Genomic DNA, 8,287 nt, shown 5'->3' with positions numbered 1-8,287 from the left:
GCATGTGCAGTTCACAATAGGGTTCACACTCCTGGGATAATCTGATGTTGCCATTGATCTGACAGGAGACAGAGCTCAGGCAGTAATGCTCACTTGCCCACCACTCAACTTCTGCTGTGTGGTCAGGTTCCTAACAGGCCAAGGACCAGTCTATGGCCTGCGGATTGGGAACCCCTGATTTAGGCCATTTACATTCAAGCTTAATATTGATATGTGAGGTGTTGTTCACATTATAATGTTATCAGCTAGTTCTTTTGGAGTTTAAAATTTGTAATTGCTTTGTAGGATCTGTGAGCTTTGTACTTATGTATCCTTCCATGATGGTGAGTAGTGTAATTTCCACTTTTTGAATTCCTTTCAGCATTTCTGGTAGGAACAATCTGGTGGTGACAAATTCTCTTAGCACTTGTTTGTTTGGGAAACACTTTATTTCTCCTACATTTGTGAAGCTTAGTATGGTGAGATATGAAATTCTTGGCTGGCATTTTTTCCCTTGAGGAGGCTAAAAGTAGGCCCCCAGTCTCTTCCAGCTTGTAGGGTTTCTGCTGAGAAGTCTGCTGTTAGTCTAATGGGTTTTCTTTTATAGGTAATTTGATCATTTTCTCTAGCTGCATTTAAGATTTTTTTCTTATTGCGAATCTTGGATAGCCTGATAACTATATGTCTTCATGATGTTCATCTTCTATAATATGTTGTAGGCGTATTCTGAGTTTCTTATATCTCGAAGTCTACCTCTCTAGCAAAATTAAGTACATTTTCCTGAATTATTCCCCTAGATGTTTTCCAGTTTACTTACTTTTTCTTCTTCTATCTCAGGAATGCCTATAAATTATAGGTTTGGTGATTTTACATAATCGTATATTTCTTCTTTTTAAAAATTCTTTATTTTTGTCTTGACTGTGTTAATTCAAAAGACCAGTCTTCAAGATCTGAAATTTTTTTCTTCTACCTGGATTGTTGGAGCTTTTTACTGTATTTTGAAATTATTTAAGTGTATTTTTTATTTCCAGAAGTTCTGTTTTTTTTGTTTGTTTGTTTGTTTGTTTGTTTTCTTTAAAGGTATTTATCTCTTCCTTAATTTCCTGGTTTGTTGTCATGATTTCTTTGTGTTAGTTTTCAACTTTCTCTTGGCTCTCATTGACCTTCCCTGCAATCTATACTTTTAATTCTTTATCTGTAATATTTGAGTTTTCATTTCGGTTGGAGCTTATCGCTAGAGAGCTAGTGTGAATATTTGATGTTACCATAACATTCAGATCTTTCATGGTGCCAGAATTTTTACACTGGTTCCTTCTCATCTGGAGGAGCTGACACTCCTGATTTTTAAATTTATTTCCATTTATGTGTGATATTTTCTCTGTTATCCCCCCTCCCCTTGAGGGTGTCACTGTAGAGTATGTTGATAGGGGTTTTGGCTTTTCTGCTGCAGCCCTGTGCACTTTTATCGGGCTGTGCAGTTCAACCTGCAGACCACTAGGTGGCACTTACAAATAAGAGCTGGCTGTGGCATAAGCCCATGGATGTGTATTTGATCTTTGTTCACTAAGGTGCTCTCTATAGTTTCAGGTGACAGGCTGGATAGTGGAATGCCAGGTGCCCTGAGCTTCCTATTCAGAATGCGTTGGGGGAGTGGAAGAGAGGATGCAGCTGGGCAGAGGTGGACCCCCTGGCTTTCCCACAAACACCCCCAATGATAAGCACAGGCACCAGCCCTGATGGGGGTGGCTGGGGGAGCTCCTGATGAAATGCACAGAGGTCTCTGTGGTTGATGAGGGGGCTGCACTGGCTCCATGTCCTAGATAGGCAGGAATGCAATCAGCTTCCCTATCACACCCCTGTTCTGGGGCTGGTGTTTCTCAGTACAGATGCACACTGTGGTCTATCTCCAGGCCACAGTGTGGCTGAGAGACCTGAAAAATGCCTGTCCTGTGTGCCTCTCTGCAGGAATGGCTTCAGGGTAGAAGATCTTCACTCAGCCCAATGCAGGCAGTTGTATGGCGCGCCGGTTCTCCAATGTGGTGATGTTCTCCATGTGGTAATGCCGCTGCCTCATGGGGAGACGGGGAACAGCTCTGCCTATCAGCCATGTGGGTGGGAGTCATCATGGTGGTGTTGGCTGCTTGGGTGGGCCCAAACTCAGGCCCAAGGAGGAGTCAGGTGCCAACGATGTTGGACTGGGCTAGGTAATTCCCAAACTCCCACACTTCTCAACGACCCACTAGATGGCATGTAGAAGTCCTGATGTGGCTGGACCAGGATCCAGCCAGCCCAGAGTTCAGGTGCTGGCTGTGATAGGGAGGGGTGAGCTGGTCCCCTGGAGCCTGAGAACAGATCACAGGACTCTGGGGGCTGGGCATTCCGAAGGGCTCCAGGCCACAGCTGCAGTGTTCAGGCATAGCAGGGTGGCTGTGCTGTGCACCTTTCACTCAGGAAGGCAGGACCCTTCAGCTGGGGCAATGAGCAATGGCAGTTGTTGGGCTCATGGCCCACTCGCACTTCTCTCCCAAAGCTGGATTTTGCTGTTAGGAGCTCAGGAAGGTACTTGAACTTCCTGCTCCCTCCCTGGCCTGGGGCAGCAGAGGCAAGCCTGTGGTGGAAAGGGTTAATGGGCAGCCTCTGGGGGTTGGGATCTCAGAGGAACACTGAGCTGTGGCTGTCATGCTCAGGCAGGGGTGGGTGGTGGCACTGGCAGCCTGTCACCAAAGCAGGCAAGTCCCATTTGGCAGAGAGGAGCAGCAGAGGGAAGCCATGCAGAGCATCGTCTACCCACTCCTCCTTACCACAGCTGCAGTATCTGTCTTTGGGGCACACAAAAGTGCCCAGTTCCCCTCTGTGGCGGGCAGCAGCCATAAATCTGCACCGGGCAGATCAGGGATGAAAAGACTGTGGGATCCATGTAGGCTTGAACAGTGCCTCTGCACCGTCTCCAGCAGGCTCCCTGTGTTCATCTGGAGGCCCGGGGGCTCCCTGTGGCTAGGATTGCAAAGGTCCATGGTGGAGGTGTGAAATTTCAGGGTTCTCTCTCTCACCTCTTCCCTGTGTTACGGAGCCCTTTGTGGCTCCTTGGGGGTCCCAGCTCGGCAGGCTTCCCTCTCCTCTGCTGTCTGTGATTCTCATCACCTCTCTGGTGAATTTCAGCGTGCTCTCTTAGAGGATCTCTTTGAAGTGTTAGTATTTACTATTTTGGTGCCTGAGAGGCACCCACTAGCTGCTTCTAGCCTGGGCTGTCTTTATTCCACTGCCCCCTCCTCTGGAGGAGCAGGATACTTTTAGAAAACAAGTCTCACGTCAGAGCTGCCCAAAACAGAAGTGCACGAAAGGGAACATGGCAGGCAATTTTTATTCCTTATTTTGGACCGGAACTATAAGAACACACATTTCTGAGAGTCCATTGGATGTCACGTAAAGCACCCCTGTAGAGCTGGAAAGAGCCAGAGCAAGTGAGGCTATGAGTAGCCCCACATGGAACAACAAAGCTCACACGAAGCCAGGGCACTTCTCACCCCTGGGATGGCACAGAGAAGGTCCAGGCCTCCAGGGGCACTGCAGGCCTCCATTGGTCATTCAGGGACCTCAATATGCAGGGGAAGCTCTGCCAGGCAAGAGCATTCTTTTGAGATCAGTTTCTAATCAGCCAGACAGAAGGAACAGGGCTAGGCTGGGTGACAGGCATGTGCACCTGCCACTGCCATGAGCTCAGACACAGCCTGCTGAGCTGCAGGGGAGGCTGCAATTTAGTAGCTGTGCATCCAAGAAGGAGTTGGGGATAGATTTGTGACCAGTGCCCAGTCCCTGCTAGGGTGCCAATCACTGAGGGCAAGGACCCTGGAGCTTAAGCTCTCCTACTGGTTTCCCCAACCTACTAGGGAAGTCTCCCTTGATGGCAAGACCCTGGTGGGACTTTTGGAGGCAAATGTGCACACCTGGTCTGCACATCTGTATTAGCTGAACCTCTTATAGAGGCTTAGAAACAGACTGGAGAGGAAAATGTACATGTAGAAGGTTTATTTTGTTAGGGAGTCCTCTGGGGAGCACCACGGTGAGGGAGAGAATAAAGGCAGGAACCAGACCCACATAGGATGTGCTACAGCGAACATCTCCAATCAATGGGAAAATAAATGGCTATTCATTTGCAGGAAAGTGTATTTTAAGGCACCTTTCCTGGGGTCCTGAAACTCCAACTGTCAACCCATAAGCCCCAGCAAAGAGGCATGGAGGTGATTGGGACAGGGATTGCCTAGCGACAAGGTGAGCCCTTAGATACCCCACCCCGCACCCACCACCAGGGGCTCGAGCCTCCGTGAGAGGAGGCATCAGGTGGGTCGAAGTGTAGGAAAGTGTAGGAGGGCTGGGCTGGGCTTTAGCAGCTGAGTCTTCTGACTGTAGCCCAGAGCCCTGCGCGCTTCCCCGGGTTGCCCCCTTCCGCAGTCGGGAGCTGAACCACCAGGCCCTCCCAGATGGCTGCTTCACGGTGAAGCTGCCTTAGTGCAGCACTCTAATCATTTATCATTAAAGTGGGCACAGCCAGAACTCCCAGAGTTCAATGGGGCCTTGATACATCCTAAGCGTCTACTCTGTGCTAGACCCTTGGTCCTAGGAGGTGGGGACGTCACATCAGAACACTGGGGAGTTTTGTCAACTTTGTTTTATCCTCCTTGGGGATGTGCTGCTGATCGCTACTGGTGAATTGTTTTAGACTCACTAACATTTTGTGAGCTTGGCTTGCTTTCTTCACATTGGATAGATTAGGAAACTACAGGTCTGAGAATGTAAAGCAACTTGCTTAACATCCCACAACTTTTATGTGGAAGAACCAGGAGTCAATGCAGCGCAGCTGTCTGCAGAGGTGTACTGGGCACTCCATTCCTGTCCGTAAGTGTGGAACCTGCAGCCAGGAGTGGGGATATGGGGGAAGTATCCACCCACCTCTCACGGAGGCTCACAGCCTAGAGCATGTCCCCAGCCTCCTGCCAGGTCATCACTGGAGCCTGAAGGAACCCCTCCACTTGGCTGGCCAGTGGACCCAGCTCTGGGCTGGGGCGAGGCTCCCTCACCACTGCTGGTTGGGTGGACTGTCCTCCTGGCTGGCCTGGACTATCCCTGAGCTTGCTGCTCAGCCCCTCCCTCCAATCCCTCAGCTCAGGTCTCCAAGCCTGGGCTAGTGGCTTGGGCTCTTTGAAGCCAGGAGCCTCCCCTAGACTCCCACCAGGCGTGGCTGCAGGACTCCTCTGCGTGCACACATATACAACCACACATCCATAAGCCTGTGTTGAAGCTTGTGGGCCTACACAAAGCTGTGGTCTTCATGCAGTTCCCCTGACCCCTTTTGTGAACACTAGAATTCCCTGAGTAGGCTCAGCATGTAGAGGGAGACAGAGGGGCAGAAGGGAACTCCATGTCTCACCAGGATTCCCTGAGTAGGCTCAGCATGTAGAGGGAGACAGAGAGGCAGAAGGGAACTCTGTGTCTCAAGCACTGCCTAGTGTTTCTGCCTGTGCTGTGCTGGGTGATTTGCATACCTGGTCAGGTAATCTATTGAAACATTCATTCTGTTTTGTGTCCTCCCTCTCTGTTTCTCTTTTTTTTTAATGGCATTGAGATTTTTATTAACCTACCTTCCTGCTTTATTTTAACATTATAAACATTATAAGCCGAATTATTCTCTTTTTGACCCAGGGTTGTGATAGGAACTGTCTTGTTACAAAGTGGTAGCCAATCTGTGCCTGCTTTGTATGCTTTTCTGGCCCCTCTCAACCTCTGGCTGTCACTTCTCTGTTCTTTCTGTTTTCCTTAACAGTGTATTCTAATTCCTGTAAAACAGGGACTGAAAGTACCAACCTCTTTGTCATGAGATTTAAGAGAAGGCCCAGCACTAAGCCAAGCTCTCAGGAAAATTGAAACAGTTCCTCCTTGCCCTTCAGTACAGCTCCTTCTCGTCTGTCAGGGGCTGAAGAATGACTGAACCTATAAACCAAGCACACGGTGTAAGTCCACAGACCAGGGGAAGGCCTAGATGGTAAAGTACGTGGGCTTTGTGACTCCACTGCTGACATCCAGGCTAAGGGAGGACTGACTTAGTGAGCAGTTACAAGACCACTGAGCTCACGGTTCCCTGTGGCTGTCTCCCTCGTATCTCCGCCATGACCAGGGCTTGAGGAGGGGCCTCTCAGTTCCCCTGACACACCTGGAATAGTATGAGGGTGCAGCAGAAGCCAAAAACGGAGTGACCAGCCCTGGGGAGTCGATGGGGGACGCTGACCAACCAGTCACTAAGTTGGTGCTATTTGCTCTTGAGAAGGAGAGGCAGGGCCTGGGCAAGAACAGCAGCTGGAAGGTGAAATGCAGGCCTGGCTCTCAGTAGCATCAATGATCAGCCTTGAAGGGGCCATCAGGGGAGATGCTCCAGGTACTGGGCCTGCTTCTCAGTCAGCTTGGTCAGTTTCGTGCTCAGCTTGCCCAGGTGGGCTTCAGCCACTGCCTCATCCAGCGTCTTGGGCAGGACGTGAACCCCGATGGGGTACTTCTCTGGGTGGGTTCACAGCTCAATCTGTGCAGTCACCTGGTTGATGAAGGAGTCACTCGTCTCAAAGCCAGGGTGACCCATGACACAACCCAGACTGACCAGCTGACCCTCAGCCAGCAGGATGGTGCGGCGTCCATTCTTCAGCGAGTACCTGGTCACCTGGGGCTTGATGGTCACCTTCTCCCAATGTTCTCGCTGAGCCATTTGACATCGATCTCCACATCAAAGTGTCCAGTGTTACACATGATGGCTTCATCCTTCACCTGTTCAAAGTGCTGGCCAAGGACGATGTTGACACAGCCTGTGGTGGTGGTAAAGGTGTTGCCCTCCTGACAGGCTTCGTCCATGGTGGTCCCTTCATAGCCCTCCATGGCAGCCTGCAGTGCGTTGATGGGGTCGATCTTGGTGATGACGTGGGCCCCGAAACCCCACAGGGCATGGGCACAGCTCTTGCCCATGTTGCCATAGCCTGCTATGACCGCTACCTTGCCGGCAATCATCACCTCTGTGGCCCACTTGATGCCATCTATGAGGGACTCCCAGCAGCCATAGAGCTTGTTGAACTTGCTCTTGGTGATGGAGTTGTTGTCATTGGCACCTTCAGGATCCCACTGACCAGCATCCTGTGTGGGTTGTGGACCCCAGTCTTGGTTTCCTTGGAAGTGCCTCAGATGGCCCAGCAAGAGCTGTGAGTATTTGGTGTGGAAGAGGTTGGCGAAGTCACCCCCATCCTCCAGAATAATGTTGAGGGCCCGTCCTTGAATTATAGTGACTGCTCGATGCACCACAAGTACTCCTTGTCCTTTCGCCCTTCCAGGCATATACTGGAATGCCAGACTTGGCAATGGCAGTCAACACATGGTTCTGGGTGAGGAAGATGTTGCTGCTAGGGCACCCAGGGTGATGAGGGTCTCAATGTGGATGGCCATCTCCATGGTCATGTGCAAGCAGCTGGCGATGCGGGTGCCTTTGGAGCCTGGAAGCCTCGTGGCTTGGAGGCCTAGTACAGCTCCCGCATGTGCATCAGGCCTGGCATCTCCTTCTTCACAATGTTCAGGGCCTTGCATCCCCAGGCGGCCAGGCCAATGTCAATAACTTTGCAGGGCAGTTTGTCAGACAGGCTGGCGGCGCTTATGATGGAGACAGGTGAAGGGGACTGGGCCTTGGTCTGGGGACAGGCACTGGGTGGGTGGGTGGCTCTGGGCAGGGTCTCTTTCTCTCTCTGTATGTATACGTGTGTGTGTGTGTGTGTGTGTGTGTGTGTTTTCTATTTTACATTTCAAACAGATGGCCAGGCCCTTGGTATTGCAGAGTTGCCCACAGTGTGTATTAGCCAGGGTTATCCAGAGAAATAGAACCAACAGGATATATATGGGTATATGTAAGAGCAGATTTATTATAGGAATTGCCCTATGTGGTTATGGAGACCGAGAAGTCCCACGGTTTGCTATCTGCAAGCTAGAGAAACAAGAATGTCAGTGGTGTGACTCAGTCTGAGTCCGAAGGCCCAAGAATTAGAGGGGTGGGGGTGGGGCAATGGTGTAAGTCCAAATGCTATGATCTGAAAGTTAGTGTCCCCTAAAGATTCATATGCAGAAATCCTAAACCCCAAGGGATGGTATGAGGAAGTGGGAGTATGGGGAGGTGATTAGGTCACCAGGACGGAGCCTCATGGATGGAATTAGTGCCTTTATAAAAGAGGCCCCAGAGGGCTGCCTCCCTCCTTCCATGATGGGAGGACACAGGAGACATTGTTGGCCAAAA

At 50.5% G+C, this 8,287-nt stretch overlaps 1 pseudogene across 1 annotated transcript; it reads right to left on the bottom strand.

Annotated features, from left to right (window-relative positions):
• Positions 1–6,363: 6,363 nt before the first annotated feature.
• LOC105534408 lies at positions 6,364–7,637 on the bottom strand (annotated as a pseudogene). Its single transcript, XR_001005268.1, has one exon. The product of XR_001005268.1 is annotated as an adenosylhomocysteinase pseudogene (transcript).
• Between the last annotated feature and the right edge of the window lie 650 nt (positions 7,638–8,287).

The sequence above is a fragment of the Mandrillus leucophaeus genome, unplaced genomic scaffold (assembly GCF_000951045.1).
Source record: "Mandrillus leucophaeus isolate KB7577 unplaced genomic scaffold, Mleu.le_1.0 Scaffold1346, whole genome shotgun sequence".
Classification (NCBI taxonomy): domain Eukaryota; kingdom Metazoa; phylum Chordata; class Mammalia; order Primates; family Cercopithecidae; genus Mandrillus; species Mandrillus leucophaeus.
Note: the sequence above shows the minus strand (reverse complement) of the source record. Positions and strands in the feature narration are given on the sequence as shown.